The following is a 27754-nucleotide window of genomic DNA, read 5'->3' on the forward strand; positions in this document are numbered from 1 at the left end:
TATACCGTCACCATCCCCTTTCACTTTAATACCAGACAATATCTCGCAGTCAGCGTCTTACTTTCCAAAAAGGCAATTTGCAGCCATTAGTTCACACCTGTGCTTTGTATTTGACAACCTGCAAAACCCGTCAGGAGCAGGAGGGAATCTTACAGATTTCTTGGCACTGAGAAGCCTTGGCAGGCCACAATTCCATCTTTATTGTTTCTTGTAATATTTTAGTCCTTAATTTTTTGGATGATTTAGAAATGTGAATCCCCCAGAAGCCCGGTTGAGCTGTCAGCGATGGCTAATCCCTCGATAGAAGAAAGTGGTCGGCCATTTCCATGGTTTGTTTTATTCGTTTCTTCCTGAACTACTGAGACATTTGCTCTTTAGGGTCTAGGACACCGTGATGTGGTGCGAAGTCTGTAATTACAATGTCAGCACAAGTTCTCACCAAAACTACTTGATGTTGTAACATAACAAAAGTACTAAAGTAGGAAAGGGGAAAAATCATATGGAACATAATTCAAAAATGTCATAAAATGTAAGTCAACAATTTTAACAAAGTTGTCTGCTTTTTTACACTATAAGAAAGCTGCATAAAGTATCCCTGGTTGTTGGTAGATGCCTGTTGGTGTTAAAATGCACCTAGAGGTATTAAGAGACGCAATAACTTTTTCCGAGCGAGCATTCTGGAAATTCTCACATTTTGGAGTAACAACGGGATTGGTGTCCCAAAGAGTGAAGTAGAAATAGCTTTTGTATTAAAAGAAAATATTTTTGGGGATCATGATTTGTGTATGTTTAGGCCTAGCTTGTATCAGCAGCAGGGGGGGGCGGTGGACTGGTGGTGAAAGTAGTATCCAGCGGACAGCAGGCAGTGGGGGATAAAAGAGTAATTGTTGTAGTTGCCAGAGTACAGCAGGCAGTGGTGGACTGGTGTGATATATAGTAGCCAGTGGATAGAACAGTAGGCAGTTTTTGACTGGTGTAGTAGTAGCCAGCATATAGCAGGGGTGGTGGTAGTATTGTTTAACCCCTTAACGACGCAGGACGTATATTTACATCCTGCACTGGCTCCCGCGATATGAAGCGTGATCGCGCCGCAATCCCGCATCATATCGCACCGGTGCTCATCAACGGCCGGGACCCGCAGCTAATACCACACATCGACAATCGCGGCAATGTGCGGTATTAACCCTTTAGAAGCGGCAGTCAAAGCTGACCGCTGCTTCTAAAGTGAAAGTGAAAGTGACCCGGCTGCTCAGTCGGGCTGTTCGGGACCGCCGCGGTGAAATCGCGGCGTCCCAAACAGCTGACAGGACACCGGGAGGGCCCTTACCTGCCTCCTCGGTGTCCGATCGCCGAATGACTGCTCCGTGCCTGAGATCCATGCATGATCTTATGAGAAACCAGTGATCAATGGTAAAGATCAGTGTGTGCAGTGTTATAGGTCCCTATGGGACCTATAACACTGCAAAAAAAATTTTTTTTAAAAAGTGTTAATGAAGGTCATTTAACCCCTTCCCTAATAAAAGTTTGAATCACCCCACTTTTCCCATAAAAAAAATAAAACGGTGTAAAAAAAAAAAAAAAAATAAACATATGTGGTATCGCCGCGTGCGTAAATGTCCGAACTATAAAAATATATCATTAATTAAACCGCACGGTCAATGGCGTACGCGCAAAAAAATTCCAAAATCAAAAAATGCGCATTTTTGGTCACATTTTCTACCATTAAAAAATGAATAAAAAGTGATCAAAAAGTCCGATCAAAACAAGTCTCACATGGGACGCCGGGACTTACTTCCGGTTTCCCGGAATTCAACCAATCACAGTGACAGCGTCCCGTAGTTATGGAAACCACTGATAGTCCAAGTGGTTTCCATAACTACGGGACGCTGTCACTGTGATTGGTTGAATTCCGGGAAACCGGAAGTAAGTCCCGGCGTCCCATGTGAGACTCGGGCTTGCGGTATATGGCGCGCTTATTAGCAGGTCAGTGTGGAGACGGGACTGCTTGACCCGGTAATGTTTTTAATTACTACACTACGTCACTTTTGACACTTACATAGATAGCACGTTTATCTTATTTTTTATGAATATTAAAGATTGGACATAAAATATATGTTTATCACAGTATAATACACTGTTTGGATTGCATAAATTATGCATTATATGAGAAATTTTTCACTTTATTTCCATGTCAGAATGTCATGTGATTTGTAAATGATTGTGATGTCACTGATTGGGGAGTGTATTTAAACCCCACATATATCACTTGTAAACCACTTGAAAATGGCGGTGTGAGATCGCCGAAACGTTGTCTTGTTCCTTGGAATAAAAGCACTTTGATTTAGCACTATTATTGGTGTGCTGCCTGCATTTATCCTATATATATATATATATATATATATATATATATATATATATATATATATATACATATACACGTGTGTGTATATTTATGAAATTTTTTTATCACTGATTTTTCTACCTAGATGTACTTACTCATTTATTTTTTTTGTTACTTCTTATTTCAGATCCGTGTATCCTGTGGACTCCTTCAGATTCGGTGGACTACTTCGATGACCAGCGTTTTTCTTTGCTCGATATTAATAAAATGGTTAACGAGGGCTTGTGGGGGAGTGTTTTTTTGTAATATTTTTTTTTTAAAACCTGTTGTGTTTTTTTCTAACTTTACTTGACAGGATTAGTAGTGGAAGCTGTCTTATAGACGAAGTCCATTACTAAGCCGGGCTTAGCGTTAGCCACAAAAACAGCTAGCGCTAATCCCCAATTATTACCCCGGTACCCATGGCCACAGTGGTGCCGGGAAGAGCCGGTACCAACAGGCCCGGAGCGTCAAAAAAGACTGGGGTTATTTAGGCTGGGGAGTGCCAGTAACAATGGTCCTCGCCCACCCTGGTAACGTCAGGCTGTTACTGTTTGGTTGGTATTTGGCTGCAAATAAAAATAGGGGGCACCCTATGCATTTTTTTTTATATTTATTTATTTTTTTTTTTTAATGCATAGGGTCCCCTATGCCAACCAAATGCCAACCAAATACCAACCAAACAGCAACAGCCTGACATTACCAGGGTGGGCGAGGACCATTGTTACTGGCCCTCCCCAGCCTAAACAACGATAGCCTGTTACCGCCTAGGCCCAGGAGCGCCATTTTTGACGCTCCAGGCCTGTTGGTACCGGCTCTTCCCGGCACCCCTGTGGCGTTGGGTACCGGGGTAATAATTGGGGGTTAGCGCTAGCTGTTTTTGTGGCTAACGCTAATCCCGGCTTAGTAATGGTCTCCGTCTATAAGACAGCTTCCACTACTAAGCCTGTCAAGTAAAGTAAGGAACAAACACAACAAGTTTTAAAAATTATTACAAAAAATACTCCCCTACAAGCCCTCGTTAACCATTTTATTAAAATCAAACAAAGAAAAACGCTGGTCATCTAAGTAGTCCACCGAATCCGAAGGAGTCCACAGGATACACGGATCTGAAATGAGAAGAGAAAAAAAAAACACAAAAAATGGGTTAGTACATTTATTATCACTTGCCCACACATCTCCCACCCTGCACAACTACAACTTCCAGCATGCCCTTACAGTAAGGACATGCTGGGAGTTGTAGTTGTGTAGTGCAGGGGATGTGTGGGCAAGTGACAAGCTTGTCCCCTGCCCCCCAGCTGCAGGACTACAACTCCGAGCATGTCCTTACAGTAAAAGCATGCTGGGAGTTGTAGTCCTGCAAAGAGAGACACACACAGAGACACACACACAAACACACACACAGTCAGAGAGACACACAACACACTTACAGACACACACACACACACACAGACAGTCACAAAGTCAAACAGTCACACACACAGAGTCACACACACATAGAGTCACACACAGAGTCACACATACATAGTCACACACACACAGAGTCACACACACAGAGTCACACACAGAGTCACACATACATAGTCACACACACACAGAGTCACACACACATAGAGTCACACACAGAGTCACACATACATAGTCACACACACACAGAGTCACACATACATAGTCACACACACATTTTGGGTGTTACGGACAGGCCCAGCGGAGGTGAAAGCCATGGGGGGGGGGGCTGACGGACCCCCCCTGACTGACTCCTATATCCCCTAATGTTATGTCAATGTTCCGGTCGGGTCTTGTGATTGGCTGCTGGTCCTGGCCAATCACAGGACCCAGCGGGAAATGTGAAATGACAGCAGGGGATTTTGGAGTCTGCGGCGCCGGTATATGTTATAAGGAGCCCGGGCTGACATTACAGTGCAGCCGCCCGGGCTCCTCATACTGCCTCCCCGCTACCCTCACTTAATAATGATGGGGACACTGATATCCCCCTCCTTATCTCCCGCCCGCGCCGCTCAGCTCCCGCTGCTACAAGACTACAACTCCCAGCGTGTCCTCACTGTAAGGGCGTGCTGGGACTTGTAGTCTTGCAACAGTTAGCAGACAGATGGGAGTTGTGTGGCGCTGGCAGGTGAGGGGGGGATGTAAATCACTGCAGTGTCCCTGTAGCGAAGTGAGGGTAGCGGGGAGAAAGTATGTCGGAGCCCGGGCGGCAGTAGTTTTTCCTGCTCCATGTTGGAGCTGGAATAAATATAGTCAATTTTTACGGCCATTGCGACATTTTATTGCGAAGCTGCGACTGTCGCAGTTAATAAATACCTGACTAAAGCTAATCCAATTTGAAAAATTTACTACGTAAGCAAGTTTGAATTTTCTTGCTTTTCTTGTTCTTCATGCAAATTGTCGCACAAAAACACACGTAGTCGCAGTTGCGACAATTTTGCGACAATTATAGTAAAGAAAACCTGACTAAACCCCTTGATAAATGTCCCCCATAGTGTCTGTCAGAGAAGGGGAACTGCTGTGGTATGCATCAATCTGGTTGAATAGGTGGTGGTGTACTTCCCTTTGGGGACTCATGTCAGGGTGGAATACAAGACCTAAAATCTTTGTCATCCAGTGCTCCAATGATACTGATGTTGCTGCTCTTGGTAACAGTGGATACCATAGTAACAGTGGATACCATAGTAACAAGACGCTATGGCATTACCTCCGTAGACCAGTAGTGACGTCAATAGCCTAATATTGGCACAGTACAGGCGACTGTCGTAATAGACAGAATAATATCGTTGGGCATAATAGAGGAGCACACCTTTAAAATCAATATATGATTTAAGTGTAGTGTACCTGATATCTGTTGTATTACTCCTAATGCAGCGATCATGTGATCTGCTGCGCGAAACCCGAAGTGACGCATGTGGCGTCCTAACCATGCTTGCTGGATTGGGGAATAAAGACCGCGTCTGACAGTTTAGTAAGTACCTACAACCCGGACCGGCGGCTGTGGTGTCGTATATCTTGAGTCTTTGTGGATCAGGGGTAAGGAGCTGAAGCTTTTTAGGATGTCTGTAGAATAAAATCTTTTCAGAATATCCTTTTGATGTTTTATACTTGGTAGTATTGTTCTTTTCCATCTGCAGATTTGACTTATTTATGAAGCTATCTGTATATTAGTAGGAGGAGTCTAGAAGGAGAGTATTATCCGTAACTAGTCTTGGCAAGGAATTGTTTCTATGGTGATGGTGGATAAACTGATAATTTGGTGAAATATCAAGAGAGTATATAGCCTGATACTATTACCCTCAGTTTACTGTAGGTGGGGATATACATCTTCGACACTAACATAAACTATCGTATAAGGGATGTTTACATGTACTGGAGGAAAATTGATTCCCTTAAAGGGGTACTCTGCCCCTGGCATCTTATCCCCTATCCAAAGGATGGGGGATAAGATGTTAGATCGCCGCGGTCCCGCTGCTGGGGACCCCGGGGATCGCCACTGCGGCACCCGCCATCATTACTGCACAGAGCGAGTTCACTCTGTGCGTAATGACGGGCGATACAGGGGCCGGAGCAGCGTGACGTCATGGCTCCGCCCCTCATGACATGTCCCCTTAATGCAAGTCTATGGCAGGGGGCGTGACGACCGCCACACCCCCTTCCCATAGACTTGTATTGACGGGGGCGGGCTGTGACGTCACGAGGGGTGGAGCCGTGACGTAACGATGTTCCAGCCCCTGTATTGCCCGTCATTACGTGCAGAGCGATCTCGCTCTGCGCAGTAATGATAGCGGGGTGCTGCAGAGGCGATCCCCGGGGTCCCCAGCAGCGGGACTCCGGCGATCTGACATCTTATCCCCTATCCATAAGATGTCTAGGGGCGGAGTACCCCTTAAGGTTTATACCTCATACAATCTAGCTGAGGTAGGAGATACAAACATTGTAGATATGGGATTAGTTAGTTATATTATAACCTCATTGTAGATATCTGGTTAGTGCTGAACAAAGTGATTCATACCAGGATAATATCATCTAATAACCCTACATAGTATCCAAAGGTAAATGATACCCCCCTTAAGCCCCCGTTTTAACAATAGAGAAGTCTCTGAGGTTCACCAGGTGTGTTCTGGTAGGGGAATTATTTATTATCTATTTTTGCTTCCCCTTTTTTCTGTTTATTAATATCAGTTGTTCGGTGTTGTCTGTTATTGGGAGAACTTACACATCTCTTTAGATATTTTACTAATGATTTAGTTAACTACTCCTTCCGCTTCTTACTTTCGCATGTGGTATTTCCTTTTTGTGTTCTATGTTGCTAGATCTCTGTGTATGTAGCACGTGCTTTAAATGTATTGCATGATAGATCTTTTTTTATGTGCTGATATACTTTTGTAATTGTATTTTTGTGCTTTCTATGTGGTTTGTCTATTTCTTTTTTGCCACAGGATTCACAGCCAGATTATACTACAAGCAAAACTCCAAGGCCCTAATTTAGGGACACACCATCTGCTTTATGTTATGCTATGTTTGTCTAGCTACTGTTAACCCCTTAACGACGCAGGACGTATATTTACGTCCTGCGCCGGCTCCCGCGATATGAAGCGTGGGTCCCGGCGCTAATCAACGGCCGGGACCCGCGGCTAATACCACACATCGCCGATCGCGGCGATGTGCGGTATTAACCCTTTAGAAGCGGCGGTCAAAGCTGACCGCCGCTTCTAAAGTGAAACTGAAAGTATCCCGGCTGCTCAGTCGGGCTGTTCGGGACCGCCGCGGTGAAATCGCGGCGTCCCGAACAGCTGATCGGACACCGGGAGGGCTCTTACCTGCCTCCCCGGTGTCCGATCGACGAATGACTGCTCCGTGCCTGAGATCCAGGCAGGAGCAGTCAAGCGCCGATAATGCTGATCACAGGCGTGTTAATACACGCCTGTGATCAGGATGAGAGATCAGTGTGTGCAGTGTTATAGGTCCCTATGGGACCTATAACACTGCAAAAAAAAAGTAAAAAAAAAGTGTTAATAAAGGTCATTTAACCCCTTCCCTAATAAAAGTTTGAATCACCCCCCTTTTCCCATAAAAAAAATAAAACAGTGTAAAAAAAAATAAAAATAAACATATGTGGTATCGCCGCGTGCGTAAATGTCCGAACTATAAAAATATATCATTAATTAAGCCGTACAGTCAATGGCCTACGCGCAAAAAAATTCCAAAGTCCAAAAAAGCGTATTTTGGTAACTTTTTATAACATTAAAAAATGAATAAAAAGTGATCAAAAAGTCAATCAAAACAAAAATCATACCAATAAAAACTTCAGATCACGGCGCAAAAAATGAGTGCTCATACCGCCCCATACATGGAAAAATAAAAAAGTTATAGGGGTCAGAAGATGACATTTTTAAACGTATACATTTTCCTGCATGTAGTTATGATTTTTTCCAGAAGTCCGACAAAATCACCTATATAAGTAGGGTATCATTTTAACCGTATGGACCTACAGAATAATGATAAGGTGTAATTTTTACCGAAATATGCACTGCGTAGAAACGGAAGCCCCCAAAAGTTACACAATGGCGTTTTTTTTCGATTTTGTCGCACAATGATTTTTTTTTCCGTTTCGCCGTGCATTTTTGGGTAAAATTACTAATGTCACTGCAAAGTAGAATTGGCGACGCAAAAAATAAGCCATAATATGGATTTTTAGGTGGAAAATTGAAAGGGTTATGATTTTTAAAAGGTAAGGAGGAAAAAACGAAAGTGCAAAAACGGAAAAACCCTGAGTCCTTAAGGGGTTAAAGGGGTACTCCGGTGAAAAACTTTTTTTTTTTTTTTTTTATCAACTGGTGCCAGAAAGTTAAACAGATTTGTAAATTACTTCTATTAAAAAATCTTAATCCTTCCTGTACTTATTAGCTGCTGAATACTTCAGAGGAAATTATTTTCTTTTTGGAACACAGAGCTCTCTACTGACATCATGACCACAGTGCTCTCTGCTGACCTCTGCTGTCCATTTTATGAACTGTCCAGAACAGCATATGTTCGCTATGGGGATTTCCTTTTACCCTGGACAGTTCCTAAAAATGGACAGAGATGTCAGCAGAGAGCACTGTGCTCATGATGTCAGCAGACAGCTCTGTGTTTTAACCCCTTAAGGATGCAGCCCTTTTTCACCTTAAGGACTGAGCCCTTTTTCGCAATTCTGACCACCGTCACTTTACGAATTAATAACGCGAAAACGCTTTTACCGAATATTCTGATTCTGAGATTGTTTTTTCGTGACATATTCTACTTTATTTTGGTGGTAAACTTTCGGCGTTAATTACATCCTTTTTTGGTGAAAAATCCCAAAATGTCATGAAAATTTTGAAAATTTTGCATTTTTCTAACTTTGAAGCTCTCTAATTGTAAGGAAAATGGATATTCACAATAAATTTTATTTTTCTTCACAAATACAATACGTCCACTTTATGTTGGCATCATAAAATGGACATATTTTTGCTTTTTGAAAAAATTAGAGGGCTTCAAAGTAGAGCAGCAATTTTCAAAAATGTCATGAAAATTGCTAAATCTGAAGGGACAGATGTTACAGAACTACAACTCCCAGCATGCCTGTGCAGTCAAGGCATGCTGAGAGTTGTAGTTTGGCAACATCTGGAGGGCTACTGTTTGGGCACCACTGTAACAGTGGTCTCCAAACTGTGACCCTCCAGATGTTGCAAAACTACAACTCCCAGCATGCCCAGACAGCCTTTGGCTGTCTGGGCATGCTGGGAGTTGCAATTTGGCCCCCCTAGTGGTTGCCACAGTAAAGATCGATTTACTTTCACTTTCAATTCCCCCCCCCCCCCCACACTGTCGATTCCCTACCTGATCAGGATCCTGCAGGCTCCAGCGAAGATCCCAGGTCTCCAGGCATCTTCTCCTGCAGGTACGGCCTCCATCTTCTTCCCAGAGCCCCTCGACATCCAGGGGCGGGCAGAACGGGGGGTTGCCATGGCAACCCCCTGTACTGCGCTGCCATTGGTCAGAACTCCGTTCTGAGTAATGGCAGGGGATAGGAGTAGATTGCAGCTTTGCGATCTCACTCCAATCCTTTAGGCTGATCGGGGCTGTTGCTGACAACTCCGATCAGCCCTATTTTCCGGGTGATCGGGTCACCAGAGACCCGATCAGCCCGGAATTGGAGAAAATCGCATGTCTGAATTGACATGCGATTTTCTCCGATCGCCAACATGGGGGGGGTCTCAGGACCCCCCTGGGAGATGTGCCAGGGTGCCTGCTGAATGATTTCAGCAGGCATCCGGCTCCGGTCCCCAACCGGCTAGCGGTGGGGACGGATTTCCCACGGGTGTATGGATACACCCTCGGTCCTTAAGGACTCGGAATGCAGGGCGTATCCATACGCCCTGTGTCCTGAAGAGGTTAAACGGAAAATGATTTCCACTGTAGTATTCAGCAGCTAATAAGTACAGGAAGGATTACGATTTTTTTAATAGAAGTAATTTACATATCTGTTTAACTTTCTGTCACCAGTTAATTTTAGAAAAAAAAGTTTTTCAGAGTACCCCTTTAATGTCAGCATTTTCTGCTAAATTCAGCTCCATATATTGTTATATTGTTTATATTATCCCTGATCTTATAGTATTATCTTTCTTGTATATGAAAATCCCCTGATGAACCGCTGTATGTTATTAGATAAACGGTGAAACACGTAGGGATATACAGGTGTTCATCATTGGAGAATTGTACTACTTTGTTGATTTATGCAACTGGTGCTTTTGAATATTATGTTGCTATTGTTACGCCTAGCGCTCCGGGTCCCCGCTCCTCCCCGGAGCGCGTACGGCGTCTCTCTCTCCGCAGCGCCCCGGTCGGTCCCGCTGACCGGGAGCGCTGCACTGTCATGGCCGTCGGGGATGCGATTCGCACAGCGGGACGCGCCCGCTCGCGAATCGCATCCCAGGTCACTTACCCGTTCCCGTCCCCTGCTGTCATGTGCTGGCGTGCGCGGCTCCGCTCTCTAGGGCGCGCGCGCGCCAGCTCCCTGAGACTTAAAGGGCCAGTGCACCAATGATTGGTGCCTGGCCCAATCAGCTTAATTGGCTTCCACCTGGTCCCTGACTATATCTGACCTCCTCCCATGCACTCCCTTGCCGGATCTTGTTGCCCTTGTGCCTAGTGAAAGCGTTTTGTGTGTCCAAAGCCTGTGTACCAGAACTTCTGCTATCCACCCTGACTACGAACCTTGCTTCCTGCCCCGACCTTCTGCTACGTCCGACTTTGCTTCTGTCTACTCCCTTGTACCGCGCCTATCTTCAGCAGCCAGAGAGGTTGAGCCGTTGCTAGTGGATACGACCTGGTCACTACCGCCGCAGCAAGACAATCCCGCTTTGCGGCGGGCTCTGGTGAAAACCAGTAGTGACTTAGAACCGATCCACTAGCACGGTCCACGCCAATCCCTCTCTGGCACAGAGGATCCACTACCTGCCAGCCGGCATCGTGACAGCTATAAGGTTTTTAAGACTTTAATACATTGTTAAAATTAGCTTCCTAAGTGTTGTTTATGGTTTGATGATTAAAAGCTATTGATATGTTGTGTCGAGTCGTCATTGATAGTAATTAGCAAGACACCCCCAATAAAGGAGTGGTTCTGCAGGTGGTGACCACAGACCACTTCTCAGTTCCTATGCTTCCTGGCTGATGTTTTGGTCACTTTTTAATGCTGGCGGTGCTTTCACTCTATCATGAGACAGAGTCTACAAATACCCGTACAAATGGCTCAGGTAGTGCAGCTCATCCAGGATGGAACATCAATACGAGCTGTGGCAAGAAGGTTTGCTGTGTCTGTCAGCGTAGTGTCCTGAGCATCGAGACGCTACCAGGAGACAGGCCAGTACATCAGGAAACGCGAAAGGGGCCTTGGGGAGGACAACAACCCAGCAGCAGGACTGCTGCCTCCATGGGTGTAGCTCCAAGGAAGAGCACTGCTAGAGCACTGTAAAATGACCTCCAGGAGGCCACAAATGTGCATGTGTCCACTCAAACAGTCAGAAACAGACTCCAAGAGGGTGGTATGAGGGCCCAACGTCCACAGGTGGGGTTGTGCTTTCAGCCCAACACCGTGCAGGACGTTTGGCTTTTGCCAGAGAACACCAAGATTGGCAAATTTGCCACTGGCGCCCTGTGCTCTTCACAGATGAAAGCAGGTTCACACTGAGCACATGTGACAGACGTGACAGAGTCTGGAGATGCCGTGGAAAACATTCTGCTGTCTGCAGCATCCTCCAGCATGACCGGTTTGGCGATGGGTTAGTAATGGTGTGGGGTGGAATTTCTTTTGGGGTCCGCACAGCCCTCCACGTGCTTGCCAGTGGTAGCCTGACTGCCATTAGTTACCGAGATGAGATCCTCAGACCCCTTGTGAGACCATATGCTGGTGCGGTTGGCCCTGGGTTCCTCCTAATGCAAGACAATGCTAGAGGTCATGTGGGTGGAGTGTGTCAACAGTTCCTACAAGAGGAAGGCATTGATGCTATGGACTGGCCGCCCGTTCCCCAGACCTTCCGATTGAGCACATCTGGGACATCATGTCTCGCTCCATCCACCAACGCCACGTTGCACCACAGACTGTCCAGGAGTTGGTGGATGCTTTACTCCAGGTCTGGGAGGACATCCCTCAGGAGACCATCCGCACCTCATCAGGAGAATGCCCAGGCGTTGTAGGGAGGTCATACGGGCACGTGGAGGCCACACACACTACTGGGCCTCATTGTGACTTGTTTTAAGGACATTACATAAAGTTGGATCAGCTTGTAGTGGGGTTTTCCACTGTGATTTTGAGTGTGACTCCATATCCAGACCTCCATGGGTTGATACATTTCATTTCCATTGATATTTTGTTGCGTGATTTTCTTATCAGCACATTCAACCATGTAAAGACGAAAGTATTTCATACAATTAGTTCATTCATTCAGATCTAGGATGTGTTATCTTAGTGTTCCTTTTAATTTTTTGAGCAGTGTTTATTCAAAGTAATACACAGGGTAGATCTTACCTGCTCCTGGGTGTTGATGGTCAGTGGGCTCGTAGTGGCTGACATGCCATGTTGATCCTCTCACTGTAGCGTGACTGTTCTGTAATGGTTTGCTAGTTCACGCATGCGACACTAGCTACAGCAGGTACGGGAAGTTCTGTGAAGTATAGATGGATTGCAGGCTGCGGCATAAGGGTATAAGATGTATAAAGCCGGAATAAGCCTTTAACTTATTGGTTGTTATACAAAGCCGTGGGGCAAAATAAGTCCTATAAATATTTATTTAATTTCAAAATTTCATGTATTTTACTTTTCTAACAAGTAAAAAAAATAAAGATATAAGAAATGTATAGTTCAGTGAAAAACTAATGATAGCACATATTAATATTACAAATCGTTTTTTGTTTTTTTTTCTCCAAATGCTAAAGTCAACCCTGCTACATTTGTTCATGTTTTTTTTTTTATTATTTATATTTCCCGACCCCCATGGTAATATACATTGGGGCTCATGGTCAATGTATCCTTGAGAAGACGCGTTTGATTTTTTATTTCATTTCTGGCTAAGACTCGGCTCTCCTGTAGAAGTGACGTGACATTTCTGTGTGTGTCACCGAGGGACCTGCAATAGTTGCCAGTTAGTGCTTTTATTTGTTTACAGTCTGTAGTATATAGCCTATTACATTGTACAAGATTGAACTTTTATGAGTTGTAAGAATACACTTCCCAGACAGAGGATCCCGGCAGAAGAAACTCATTGTCTTCCAAGAATATATTCCACAGGTCTCCGACAATTCCCCTAGCTTCGGATTATCCGCTCCTTGACTGAAACACAATTTCCCTTTTCTCAATTTTCTGTGTTCAGAATAAAGGTCAACATTTTTATTTTTTTAAATAAACAACAAATTAATTTGAATTTCACCAACCAATTCTACAATAGAAAAACTGTCTATGTTTTTGCATTACATTTTGTATAGCAAAACAATATACTGTAACAAAAATGAATAAATACTATTATTATAGGGGCTGGTTTTAACTCCTTAAGGACTCGGCCCATTTTCACCTTAAAGGGGTATTGCATTCCTAGACATCTTATCCCCTATCCAAAGGATAGGGGATAAGATGTCCGATAGCGGGGGATCACAGAAGTTCGTGATGTCATGACTCCACCCCCATGTGACGTCATGCCCCATCCCCTCAATGCAAGTCTATGGGAGGGGGCGTGACGGCCGTCACGCCCCCTCCCATAGACTTGCATTGAGGGGACGGGGCGTGACATCACACGGGGCGGAGTCATGACATCACAAACTTCCGTTCCGGACTCCAGCGCTTCCGGACCAGAAACAGGTGGGTGCCGCATGCTATATTGCGGGGGTCCCCAGCGGCGGGACCCCCACGATCAGACATCTTATCCCCTATCCTTTAGATAGGGGATAAGATGTCTAGGGGTGCAGTACCCCTTTAAAGGGGTACTCCGCCCCTGGCATCTTATCCCCTATCCAAAGGATAGGGGATAAGATGTCAGATCGCCGCGGGGACCCCGGGGATCGCCGCTGCGGCACCCCGCCATCATTACTGCACAGAGCGAGTTCGCTCTGTGCGTAATGACAGGCGATACAGGGGCCGGAGCAGCGTGATCTCATGGCTCCGCCCCTCATGACATCACGGTCCGTCCCCTTAATGCAAGTCTATGGCAGGGGGCGTAACATCACGGGGGGCAGGCCGTGACGTCACGAGGGGTGGAGCCGTGACGTAACGATGCTCCGGCCCCTGTATTGCCCGTCATTACGTGCAGAGCGATCTCGCTCTGCGCAGTAATGATAGCGGGGTGCTGCAGCGGCGATCCCCGGGGTCCCCAGCAGCGGGACCCCGGCGATCTGACATCTTATCCCCTATCCTTTGGATAGGGGATAAGATGTCTAGGGGCAGAGTACCCCTTTAAGGCCAATTTTTGTTTTTGCACTCTCTTGTTCTTTCCACCTCACCTTCTAAAAATCCTAATGCGTTGAATTTTAAATACCTACAGACCCAAATAAGGACTTGTTTTTTGTGTCACCAATTGTACTTTGCAATGACATCACTTATTTTATAACATAATCTACAGTGAAACAAATAAAAACTTATTTGTGGGGTTAAATAAAAAAAATGCAATTCAGCAAATTGTACGACTTCCGTTTCTACACAGTGAACTTTTCAGTAAAAATGACACCTGATTTTTATTCTGTAGGTCCATACGGTTACTAGGATACCCAATTTATATAGGTTTTATTGTATTTTACTACGTAAAAGAAAATAGAACTACATGCACCAAAATTAGTATGTTTAAAATTGTCATCTTTTGAACTTTTTAATTTTTCCGCATGCGGGTCTATATGAAGGCAAATTTTTCGCGCCGTGGTCTGAAGTATTTTTCAGTACCATTTTTTGTTTTAATGGGACTTTTTGATCGCATTTTATAAAAAAAAATGTAAGGTATATTAAGTGACCAAAAATGCACAATTTTGGACTTTGGTATTTTTTTTACGTGTATGTGCTGATAGCACGTGAACACGCTTTAAACCCCAGTAATGGGACCAGGGCATACAGGTCCTTCAAAGGTTAAAGGAGTACTCTGGCAAATAAAAACTAAGGATAGTGGATACGTTTCAGATATCTCCCATACAGGGCCCCGGCTCTCTGTCCAAATAGCGTGTGTCAACCACCGCATGAAGCGACGAACGACACCCCAGCCCTCCTCAATGCAGCGCTATGGCAGAGCCTGAGATTGCCAAGTGCAGCGCTCTCGCTCTCCCATAAAGTTTAGGGAGCATCAGACGTTGCTTCTTGCAGTGGTCAAACACTCCCCCTTCCTGTGGACTGCCAGGGCCCTGTACGGGGTCCCATTGGCCAGAACCCTGTGATCTGACACTTATCCTTAGGATAGGGGATAAGTTTTTACAAAACAAAGTACTCCTTTAAGATGCCTTTAATCCAAGGGAATGAAATTGATCCACCCCCACCCCCACACACCTTATGTATACTGTGTTTCTGTAAAATACTCTGGTTAGCATGGAAGCCAATAATGGTGGGGTAGGAGCTCTGCACTCAGTTGACACGTCCTGATGCTCACAGACATACTAGAAATTATTCATGGTAAGTATAGAAAGATCCTGGTATTAACGTGAGTGCTGGTAGCTTTTTATACTTAGCATGGTAGCCATGGCCACCAATCTATAACTGTTCATGGCTGATCAGTGTTTGGACACCAAGCAAATCAGGTCTCTGGCTGAGCATCCACTCCTGCTCGATGGTGTATTTAAATCAGTAAGCTACCTTTAAGAAGCAAGACATTAGCCATGGAGGAATTGCTCTGCTCTGCGTGGTAGCATCTCCATTGCCAAGACCACCAACCTGTCGGTGCTTATGGCTGGTCGGTCATCCAGTTCGCTCATCTCTAGTGTCGATGGACTGTGGTTTCTTTTTTCTTAGTTGAGTGGTTCTTGCCATGAAGTGGAGCAGAACAGTAGTTGAGTAGGGCTAAATACTGTATAGTAATGTGCACCAATCCTACCTCTGTACAACACAATTTATTAATCAATTAATACTAACACAAGTAATTAATTAATGTATTCATTCATTCACTGCAACTACCGTATTTTTCGCCCTATAGGACGCACCGGCGTATAAGACGCACCCAATTTTTAGGGGCAAAATCTAAAAAAATAAAGATTTTGAACCCAATAGTGGTCTTCAACCTGCGGACTTCCAGATGTTGCAAAACTACAACTCCCAGCATGCCCGGACAGCCGTTGGCTGTCCGGGCATGCTGGGAGTTGTAGTTTTGCAACATCTGGAGGTCCGCAGATTGAAGACCGCTGCATAGGAGGTAGTTCTCACGTGTCCCCGCCGCTCCGGACCCGTCACCACTGCCCTGGATGTCGCTCCATCGCTGTCACCGTGTCCCCGTTGCTCCGGAACTTCTCTGCTGCCGGCCGGGTATCCTCGCTCTCCGTCGCCGCCATCACGTCGTTACGCACGCCGACGCACGTACGCGACGACGTGATGACGAGGAAGGAGAGCGCCGGCATACAGGGGATCCCTGAACGGAGAAGACACCGAGGAGGCAGGTAAGGTCCCTCCCGGTGTCCTGTAAGCACTAACCCGGCTATTCAGTCGGGCTGTCCGGGTCCTGAACAGCCCGACTGAACAGCCGGGTTAGTGTCACTTTCCCTTCAGACGCGGCGGTCAGCTTTGATCACCGCATCTGAAGGGTTAACACAGCGCATCACCGCGATCGGTGATGTCCTGTATTAGCCGCGGGTCCCGGCCGTTGATGGCCGCAGGGACCGCCGCGATAGGGGTGTATTCGCCGTATAAGATGCACCGACTTTTCCCCCCCCCAGTTTTGGGGAAGAAAAAGTGCGTCTTATACGGCGAAAAATACAGTAATTATCTAAAAAAATTGCACAAATTAAATCTTGACAAGGCAAAGATATTGCCGATTGAGAGAAAATCTGTCACTAAAGCAAAAGAGGGGGCTACTGAAGAATCTAAATTATAAAACAGATTCTGATTTGTTTAGCACTTTTTTTGTTTACTGTATAAGTGTTCCTTTAGGGTTTTCTTGTCTACAATATGAATCTCCAATTTTGAAAATGTACAAAAGATGTGTCCAAACTTTTGGTACTATACAACCACCCTTATGACCCTTATAAGGGCCACTTATGACTGCTGGAATGCAAAGAGGCCAAAAAAAATAAAAAATAAAAACATGTCGTCAAAGGGGATAATAACACCTATACTGGTATAACAGCACAGCCGCGCAGTGGTTAGCACTGTTAGCACTGTTTAGATTAGAAGGCAACCAACACCAACATCTGTGTGTGCTGTAATGTAGTCTCCTCCCGTAGACTTAAGACATAGTGATAGTTGAATTGGCTCCTATTTAAGTTCAGGACTTAAATTATCCAAATATTTCAGATAGCTGGCAGCCACTGGTGAATTGTGGTTTTATAATGTGGGCGTAATTGCTCAAGATGGAAGTCACTAGAATGTGACCATGTCATTTGGTGTTTTTCCATCTCTTGCTGTGCGCCAGGGCTGCTTTTATATTTAATAATTCTTTCCCCTAATATCTGTAGTTGAGAGAGGCAGAAAGCCCCCATACTGATTGGATGATAGTCCAGTCTTGCAAAAATTTGTGGGAATGGCCGACACATATCTGATGTATAACATCCCTTACAGGCAAGCCAGTATAGGTTTAGAACTTTTTCTAAGTGTTGTGAAAGAGTTCAGCATCGTCTCATACAGACAGTCAAATTGTCATTCGGTTTTGTAGCCATTAGATCCATAAATTATCTCACTTCCGAATCTTTTTCTGATGCCTTCAAATTGAAGATCATAACACGCAATGATTTCACGATGGAACGATCCGCTATTAATAGTTAATGTATTCAGAATTATTTCAGCTAATCATTTCACTTTCATTTGCATTTGGAATAAAGTTTCTATAACTAATGTGGACAAAGTGAAATGTCAGCTTGGGATATTTAATGCATGGACACTTCTGGGACACTTAGAAATATTCCTTAATATTTTTGGTCTCTGGCATCAATCTTACCCATACATTCCTGCAGTAGCTGTATGATGCCATAGTATTATGCCCTTAGACCGGATTCACACTACAGACTCTCTGCCCAAAAATATTCCTTGTGGAGACTATGCAGATGGCCCGCAACAACTGAATCACTCTGCGCTAAGACTGAGCTCTCGATGCCCAATTCTCATAGACGGCAATGTATTCTATGTGGTATTCTGCCAAAATAATGAACAAGATCATTCTTCCGGCGGAGATATTTCAGAGGCGGGAAGCTCCACCGCAGAAATTCCGTAGTGTATGCAGAAGCTGAATCCCTTTAACAGCAATGAGACCCTGCTGCACCTGAATTGGAACCAAAGTGGAATTCTGCTCAGAAATCCCATAGTACACTGCTCAGAAAAATAAAGAGGACACTTAAACAACACAATGTAACTCAAAGTCAATGACACTTCTGTGAAATCACACTGTCCACTCAGGAAGCAACACTTATTGACAATCAATTTCACATTCTGTTGTGCAAATGGAACTGACAACAGGTGGAAATGTTAGGCAATTAGCAAGACAAGCCCAATAAAGGAGTGGTTCTGCAGATGGTGACCACAGACCACTTATTAGTTCCTATGCTTCCTGGCTGATGTTTTGGTCACTTTTGAATGTTGGCGGTGCATTCACTCTAGTGGTAGCATGAGACGGAGTATACAACCCACACAAGTGGTTAAGGTAGTGCAGTTCATCCAGGATGGCACATCAATGCGAGCTGTGGCAAGAAGGTTTGCTGTGTCTGTCAGCATAGTGTCCAGGCCAGTACATCAGGAGATGTGGAGGAGGTCATAGGAGGGCAACAACCCAGCAGCAGGACCGCTACCTCTGCCTTTGTACAAGGAGGAGCAGGAGGAGCACTGCAAGATGACCTGCAAAATGACCTCCAGCAGGCCACAAATGTGCATGTGTCCACTCAAATAGTCAGAAACAGATTCCATGATGGTTGTATGAGAGCCCGACGTCCACAGGTGGGGGTTGTGCTTACAGCCCAACACCGTGCAGGATGTTTGGCATTTGCCAGAGAACACCAAGATTGGCAAATTCACCACTGGCGCCCTGTGCTCTTCACAGATGAAAGCAGGTTCACACTGAGCACATGTGACAGACATGACCGAGTCTGGAGATGCAGTGGAGAACATTTTGCTGTTTGCAACATCCTCCAACATGACCGGTTTGGTGGTGGGTCAGTAATGGTGTGGGGTGGCATTTCTTTGGGGGGACGCACAGCTCTCCATGTGCTTGCCAGAGATAGCCTGACTGCCATTAGGTACCGAGATGAGATCCTCAGACCCTTGTGAGACCATATGCTGGTGCGGTTGGCCCTGGGTTCCTCCTAATACAAGACAATGCTAGACCTCATGTGGCTGGAGTGTGTCAGCATTTCCTATAAGAGGAAGGCATTGATGCTATGGACTGGCCGCCCGATCCCCTGAATCCGACTGAGCACATCTGGGACGTCTCGCTCCATCCACCACAGACTCTCCAGGAGTTAGCGGATGCTTTAGTCCCGGTCTGGGAGGACATCCCTCAGGAGACCATCCCCCACCTCATCAGGATCATGCCCATGCATTGTAGGGAGGTCATACGGGCACGTAGAAGCCACACACACTACTGAGCCTCATTGTGACTTGTATTAAGGACATTACATAAAGTTGGATCAGCCTGTAGTGGGGTTTTCCACTGTGATTTTGAGTGTGACTCCATATCCAGACCTCCATGGGTTGATACATTTGATTTCCATTGATAATTTTTGTGTGATTTTGTTGTCAGCGCATTCAACTATGTAAAGACAAAAGTATTTCATATGAATAGTTCATTCATTCAGATCTAGGATGTGTTATCTTAGTGTTCACTTAATTTTTTTGAGCAACGTATGAACCCAACCTTTAGGTCTATGTGTCAATGGTTGACAATACATTCAGAAAGTCTTATAGACAGGGCTGCGTCCCCCCAAATTCTGTCCAGTCACCTTAATTTCCCACAGGTGTCTCCAATCAAGGTGGATAAACATCTGAGATATTCAAGAAAAATGGGAGAAGCCAGAGCTAAATATCGACTGTCACAGCAAAGGGTCTGAATAATTATGTTTATGCAAAATTAAAACTTTTCTTATTTAACCCCTTCCCTCCCCAGGACATATGGGTATGTCCTGGGAATGGGGGGGGGGGGGGAGCTAAAGAGTGGGATTGTGATGTCATCCAACTCCATACTGCATGGCCCTTATCTGGAATCATCAGTCAGGGGCCACAGCTAATAGCCTGTGAGGCTATTAACCCTTTAGATCCTGATGATCAAAGCTGATCAGCTCATTGCTGCCGGCTGGTTGCTGTGGGTGATCGGGACCACCGCAGGGAAATCACCATCCGATCTTTATTCTGTGGCTCCAGCCTTTGGCAGGCTCAAGCAGCAGAGCGCAGATAACACTGATCAATGCTGTGCAAGATTATATGTTATAGTCCCTTATAGAGACTAAAATAAATGTGAAAAAATAAATAAATTATAAAAAAAAGTAATAAATGTGTATAACCCCTCCCCCTAATAAAAATATGAATCAATAAAATAATGCAAAAAAATAAAATAAATGTCCGAATTATTAAGTTATAATGTTAATTAAATTGCACTATTAAAGGGGTACTCCGGAGAAAAACAATTTTTTTTTAAAATCAACTGGTGCCAGAAAGTTAAACAGATTTGTAAATGAAACAAAATAGAGAAATTCGGCACTGCCTACTTCCGTACCTCCCGTCGCTGGATACAAAGTCACTAGTTTGTTAGATTTGTTACAAATCTATGGATCGTACCCAGAGAGTGGTGGTCAATGATTCGTACTCTGATTGGTCCCCGGTTATTAGTGGTGTACCCCAAGGTTCAGTACTGGGCCCGCTGTTGTTTAATTTATTTATCAATGATATAGAGGATGGCATTAACAGCTCTGTATATAGAGGGGGGCTGTGTATATAGAGGGGGGCTGTGTATATATAGAGGATGGTATTAACAGCTCTGTTTCTATCTTTGCAGATGACACCAAGCTTTGTAGCACGGTACAGTCTATAGAGGATGTGCATAAGTTACAAGATGACTTGGATAGACTAAGTGTCTGGGCATCCACTTGGCAAATGAGGTTCAATGTGGATAAATGTAAAGTTATGCATCTGGGTACTAATAACCTGCATGCATCGTATGTCTTAGGGGGGATTAAACTGACAGAGTCACTGGTAGAGAAGGATCTGGGTGTACTTGTAGATCACAGACTACAGAATAGCATGCAATGTCAGGCTGCTGCTTCCAAAACCGGCAGGATATTGTCATGTATCAAAAGAGGCATGGACTCGAGGGGCAGGGACATAATACTCCCCCTTTATAAATCATTGGTACGGCCTCACCTGGAATATGCTGTTCAGTTTTGGGCACCTGTCCATAAAAGGGACTCTGCGGAGTTGGAAAGGGTGCAGAGACGCGCGACTAAACTAATATGGGGCATGGAACATCTTAGCTATGAGGAGCGATTAAAGGAGTTACAATTGTTTAGTCTTGAGAAGAGACGTTTAAGGGGGGATATGATAAACGTATATAAGTATATTAATGGCCCATACAAAAAATATGGAGAAAAACTGTTCCAGGTTAAACCCCCCCAAAGGACGAGGGGGCACTCCCTCCGTCTGGAGAAGAAAAAGTTTAGTCTCAAGGGGCGACACGCCTTCTTTACCTTGAGGACTGTGAATTTATGGAACAGTCTACCTCAGGAACTGGTCACAGCTGGAACAATTTACAGCTTTAAAACAGGATTAGATACATTCCTGGAACAAAATAACATTAATGCTTATGAAGAAATATAAAATCTCATCCCTTCCCAATATCGCGCCACACCCCTACCCCTTAATTCCCTGTTTGAACTTGATGGACATATGTCTTTTTTCGACCGTACTAACTATGTAACTATGTAACTATGTAACTATGTTAATTACTTCTATTAAAAAATCGTAATCCTTCCTGTAATTATTAGCTGCTGAATACTACAGTGGAAATTCTTTTCCGTTTGAAACACAGAGCTCCCTGCTGAATCACGAGCACAGTGCTCTCTGCTGACATCTCTGTCCATTTTATGAACTGTCCAGAACAGCATATGTTTGCTATGGGGATTTCCTTTTACCGTGGACAGTTCCTAAAATGGACAGAGATGTCAGCACTGTGCTCATGATGTCAGCAGAGAGCTCTGTGTTTCAAACGGAAAAGAATTTCCACTGTAGTATTCAGCAGCCAATAAGTACAGGAAGGATTAAGATTTTTTAATAGAAGTAATTTACAAATCTGTTTAACTTTCTGGCACCAGCTGATTAAAAAAATAAATAAAAAAAAAAGTTTTTCACCGGAGTACCCCTTTAATGATGCAAACAAAAACAATACCAAAGTCTAGAACTGCACATTTTTGGTCACTTCACATAGCAGAAAAAAAAATCTTAAAAAGTGATAAAAAAAAAGTCCCAAAAAAAATTGTACTGTTAAAAACTAAAGATCAGGGCACAAAAAAATTAAGCCCTATATAGCCCCGTATACAGCAAAATAAAAAAGTTATAGGGGTCAGAAGATGACGATTTGAAGCCTACTAATTTTCTTACAAAATGTTATATATATTTTTTTCACTAGCAAAATAAAGAAAATCTATATAAATTGGATATCATTGTAATCGTATGGACCTACAGAATAAAGATAACTGGGGAGATTTATGAAAACCTGTGCAGAGGAAAAGTTGATCAGTTGCCCATAGCAACTAGATCGCTTCTTTTATTTTTCAGAGACCTTGTTAAAAATGAAAGAAGCGATCTGATTGGTCACTCTGGGCAACTGGGCAACTTTTCCTCTGCACAGGTCTTGCTAAATCTCCCCCAATATGTTATTTTTACCAAACAGTGCACTACATAGAAATGCAACTCCCTAAAAGTTGCATAATGGCTTTTTTTTTATTTTTTTTTATTTTGCCCCACAAATATTTTTTTTTTGGCTTCACCATATATTTTGTGATAAAATGATGTCATTACAAAGTACAATAAGTTCTGCAAACAACAAGCCCTATAGATAGAAAACTGATAAAAAATTGGAAGAGTTATGGATTTTAAAAGGCAAGGAGGAGAAAATTAAAATGTGAAAAACGAAAAATTGAGGTGTTGTTAAGGGGTTAATAAATTAGCAAAAATAGTAAAACATTATTTTAAATTGTTATTATGGGGTATTGAGTGCAGAATGAAATGTGAACAAATGAAAGGGTCTGAAAACTTGCTGAATGTGTTGTTCCTTTGCATGCCTCTAACTTCATCTTTGAATGCAGGTGATGGGTGGGGTCAAAATAGACAAATCGCCAGGTCCAGATGGCATTCACCCCCCTGTGTTCTAAAGGAATTAAGTAATGTAATAGACAGACCCCTATTTTTAATTTTCATGGACTCTATAGTAACATGGACTGTTCCCCAGGACTGGTGCATGGCAAATGTGGTGCCAATATTTAAAAAGGGGACAAAAGGTGACCCCGGGGAATTATAGACCAGTTAGTTTAACCTCTGTTGTATGTAAATTGTTTGAGGGTTTCCTAAGAGATGCTATTTTGGAAGATCTTGATAAAAATAAATGTATGACACCATATCAGCATGGCTTTATGAGGGATCGGTCCTGTCAGACTAACCTGATCAGCTTTTATGAGGAGGTGAGCTCCAGACTGGACCAGGGGGAATCGCTGGATGTCATATATCTGGATTTTTCCAAAGTATTTTTTATGGTTCCACATAAAAGGTTGGTGCATAAAATGAGAGGGATTGGGCTGGGGGAGAATGTGTGTAAGTGGGTAAGTAACTGGCTCAGTGATAGGAAACAGAGTGGTCATTAATGTTACTTTTTCTGATTGGGTGACTGTTACTAGTGGGGACCACAGGGGTCAGTATTGGATCCTGTTCTGTTTAATATATTTATTATTCACCTTGTAAATTGGTTGAATAGTAAAGTGGAAATCTTTGCAGATGATACTAAACTTTGTAAAGCGGTAAACACAATAGAGGACAGTGCACTGTTACAAATGGATCTGGATAGGTTGGAGGTTTGGGCTGGGAAGTGGCAGATGAGGTTCAACACTGATAAATGTAAGGTAATGCACATGGGGAAGAAAAATCCAGGCTGGGATTATGTATTAAATGGGAGAACACTTGGAACGGCTGACGTGGAAAAGGACTTGGGAGTCTTAGTTAACAGTAAATTTAGCTGTAGTGACCAGTGTCGGGCAGCTGCTGCCAAGGCAAATAAAATCATGGGGGACATCAATACGAGCATAGATGCCCACGACAAGGAAAGAATTCTACCGCTGTACAAATCACTAGTCAGACCACACATAGAATACTGTGTACAGTACTGGTCAGACCACACATGGAATACTGTGTACAATACTGGTCAGACCACACATAGAATACTAAGTACAGTACTGGTCAGACCACACATAGAATAATATGTACAGTACTGGTCAGACCACACATGGAATACTGTGTACAGTACTGGTCAGACCACACATAGAATACTGTGTACAGTACTGGTCAGACCACACATAGAATACTGTGTACAGTACTGGGCAGACCACACATAGAATACTGTGTACAGTACTGGGCAGACCACACATAGAATACTGTGTACAGTACTGGGCAGACCACACATAGAATACTGTGTACAGTACTGGTCAGACCACACATAGAATACTGTGTACAGTACTGGTCAGACCACACATAGAATACTGTGTACAGTACTGGTCAGACCACACATGGAATACTGTGTACAGTACTGGTCAGACCACACATAGAATACTGTGTACAGTACTGGTCAGACCACACATAGAATACTGTGTACAGTACTGGGCAGACCACACATAGAATACTGTGTACAGTACTGGGCAGACCACACATAGAATACTGTGTACAGTACTGGTCAGACCACACATAGAATACTGTGTCCAGTACTGGTCAGACCACACATAGAATACTGTGTACAGTACTGGTCAGACCACACATGGAATACTGTGTACAGTACTGGTCAGACCACACATGGAATACTGTGTACAGTACTGGTCAGACCACACATAGAATACTGTGTACAGTACTGGTCAGAACACACATAGAATACTGTGTACAGTACTGGGCACCAGTGTACAAGAAAGATATAGTGGAGCTGAAGAGGGTTCAAAGACGTGAAACCAGAGTAATACGGGGAATGGGAGGACTACAGTACCCAGAAAGATTATCAGAATTAGGGTTATTTAGATTAGAAAAAAGAAGGTTTAGGGGCGACCTAATAACTATGTATAAATATATCAGGGGGCCGTACAGAGATCTCCCCATGATCTATTTATACCCAGGACTGTATCTATAACAAGGGGGCATCCTCTACATCTAGAGGAAAGAAGGATTCTACACCAGCGCAGACGGGGTTCTTTACTGTAAGAGCAGTGAGACTGTGGAATTCTCTCCCGGAGGAGGTGTCATGGGGAACTCTGTAATAGAATTTAAAAGAGGTCTGGATGCATTTTTCGAGAATAATAACATTACAGGTTATGGATTCTAGATTTATAGGGACAGAACATTGATCCAGGGATTTATTTTGATGCCATATTTGGAGTCGGGAAGGAATTTTTAGGGTTTTAGTTTTTTTTTTTTCCTTCCTCTGGATCAATTCAGTAGGGACTCATTAGGGTTATAGGTTGAACTTGATGGACTTTGGTCTTTTTCAACCTTATGAACTATGTTATTATGTTATGATTCATACATGTCACTCAATGTAAACAATTTACAATCCATAAATGTATAATCCCGCCCATTACCTGATAGTTACTCCCATTATGAAAACTAAGTCCCTTCTGACTGATACCCTAAATTTTCAGACAAACTATAAACCCAAATATCTGGGGAATGGGAGGACGTATTAAGAAATTGTAAAAATGTGTGTGATCAAGGCACCCTAAGATATTTAAAGGTATACTCTGCTGCTAGACATCTTTTCCCTTATCCAAAGGATAAGGGATAATATGTCTGATCGGGGGGGGTCCCTAAACAAACCCTCTAAACAAACACCGGGTTCCTGCAGCAGTGGTCATGATGTCACTGCTACGCCCTCCCGTGGAGTCACGTCACGCCCCATCCGGTCGGTCGTCACGCCCCTCCCATAGACATGAATAGAGGGGGCATTGTGTGACATCACGAGGGGGCGTGGCCACAATCACAGCCTCCAGCTCCAAGTGTTCTGAACAAAATGCTCAGAACACTGGAGCACTGGAGTACCCCTTTAATGACCCCTTTCTTTTTTTTTGGGGGGGGTGGTTGGCCATGGGTCCTCTTTAACCCAGGGCGTACCTGCAAACAGAGAGAGAGAGACAGAGAGACATTCGCCAGGGGGCTAATGGGTCTATAGCCTCGGGTGTAACCCCAATAGTCCCGGGTCTCGGAGCCGCCACTGCTCACTGATTTAAAACCACTGCGGCAAAGTAGCACAGCGGCCACTTTAAAGGGGTACTCCGGAGGTCAATGTGTTTTTCCATTGGTGACTTACCCTATTTCTTTTGTTTCATTTCTATTCTTGTTGTTTAGGAGACTCTATTTCCGTTCTTTGTTGTCTTTTTATCCCCCACTTTGTTTTCCTATCTTTGCTTCTATTTCCTGTTTCTTGCTGAGCTTAAAACTACAAATCCCAGCATGCCACATGCCTTGCTTGGTTTGGGGCGGTTCCTTTTTTTTTTGTTTTGTTTGTTCCAACCCACCCCCTACTATTTTCCCGGGTCAGCCCCCTTATACACAGCACACTAATATAATCAGCCCTGGTTAGGATACACTGGCATACACACACAGAAGGGACTACTACTCCCAGCATGTGTCATTCAGGAGTCTTCAGTCTGTGGTATAACACCAGCATGCTGCCTCTGTAGTCTCCTGGGGGTTGTAGTTCACCACACCTCTATAGGGCATACACCAGTGTTTCCCAACCAGGGTGCCTCCAGGTGTTGCAAAACTACTACTACCAGCATGCTGGGAGTTTTAGTTTTGATACAGCTGAAGACACCCTGGTTGGAAAACAATGCACTTTGTTTGTAATATACTGAATAGGCTAGGCCAGTGTTTCCCAATCAGTGTGGCTCCAGCTGTTGCAAGACTACAACTCCCAGCATGCCCAAAGTCTGTCCAGGAATGCTGGGAGTTGTAGTTTTGCAACAGCTGGAGGCAGACTGGTTTGTAAACACTAGCATACACACACATAACAGGGACTACAACTCCCAGCATGTGTCATTCAGGAGTCAACCCCCCCCCCCCCCCCCTCGCCCTTCACACACAGAAATCATCCCCAGTCTGAGATTTATTCCCCTGCAGTCTATACGGGGGAGATTCATCAAAACCTGTGCAGAGGGAAAGTTGCCCAGTTGCCCATAGCAACCAATCAGATCGCTTGTTTAATTTTTCAAAGGCCTTCCTAAAAATGAAAGTAGTGATCTGATTGGTTGCTATGGGCAACTGGGCAAGTTTTCCTCTGCACAGGTTTTGATAAATCTCCCCCTACATCCCCAGCCTGTGCACCTTGTTATCCCTTCACATACATCTTCTCTGTCTTCTTTCAGTGCAGACCTACGTCCTCACAAGACGGGGGAGGGGGAGGTGAGGGGCTGTGTAGGAGCTCCTTGCTCTCATGCACACCTGTGACCACCTGGAGGGGG

The 27754-nt window shown here is 44.1% G+C and overlaps 1 long non-coding RNA gene across 1 annotated transcript; it reads right to left on the reverse strand.

Annotated features, from left to right (window-relative positions):
• On the reverse strand, positions 1-27748 carry LOC130272781 (uncharacterized). The gene is made up of 3 exons (XR_008843745.1): positions 27618-27748; positions 12438-12598; positions 1-408 (listed from the first exon to the last, which is right to left on the reverse strand). It is a non-coding gene; the product is annotated as an uncharacterized LOC130272781 (long non-coding RNA).
• Between the last annotated feature and the right edge of the window lie 6 nt (positions 27749-27754).

The sequence above is a fragment of the Hyla sarda genome, chromosome 5, assembly GCF_029499605.1.
Source record: "Hyla sarda isolate aHylSar1 chromosome 5, aHylSar1.hap1, whole genome shotgun sequence".
Taxonomy (NCBI): Eukaryota; Metazoa; Chordata; class Amphibia; order Anura; family Hylidae; genus Hyla; species Hyla sarda.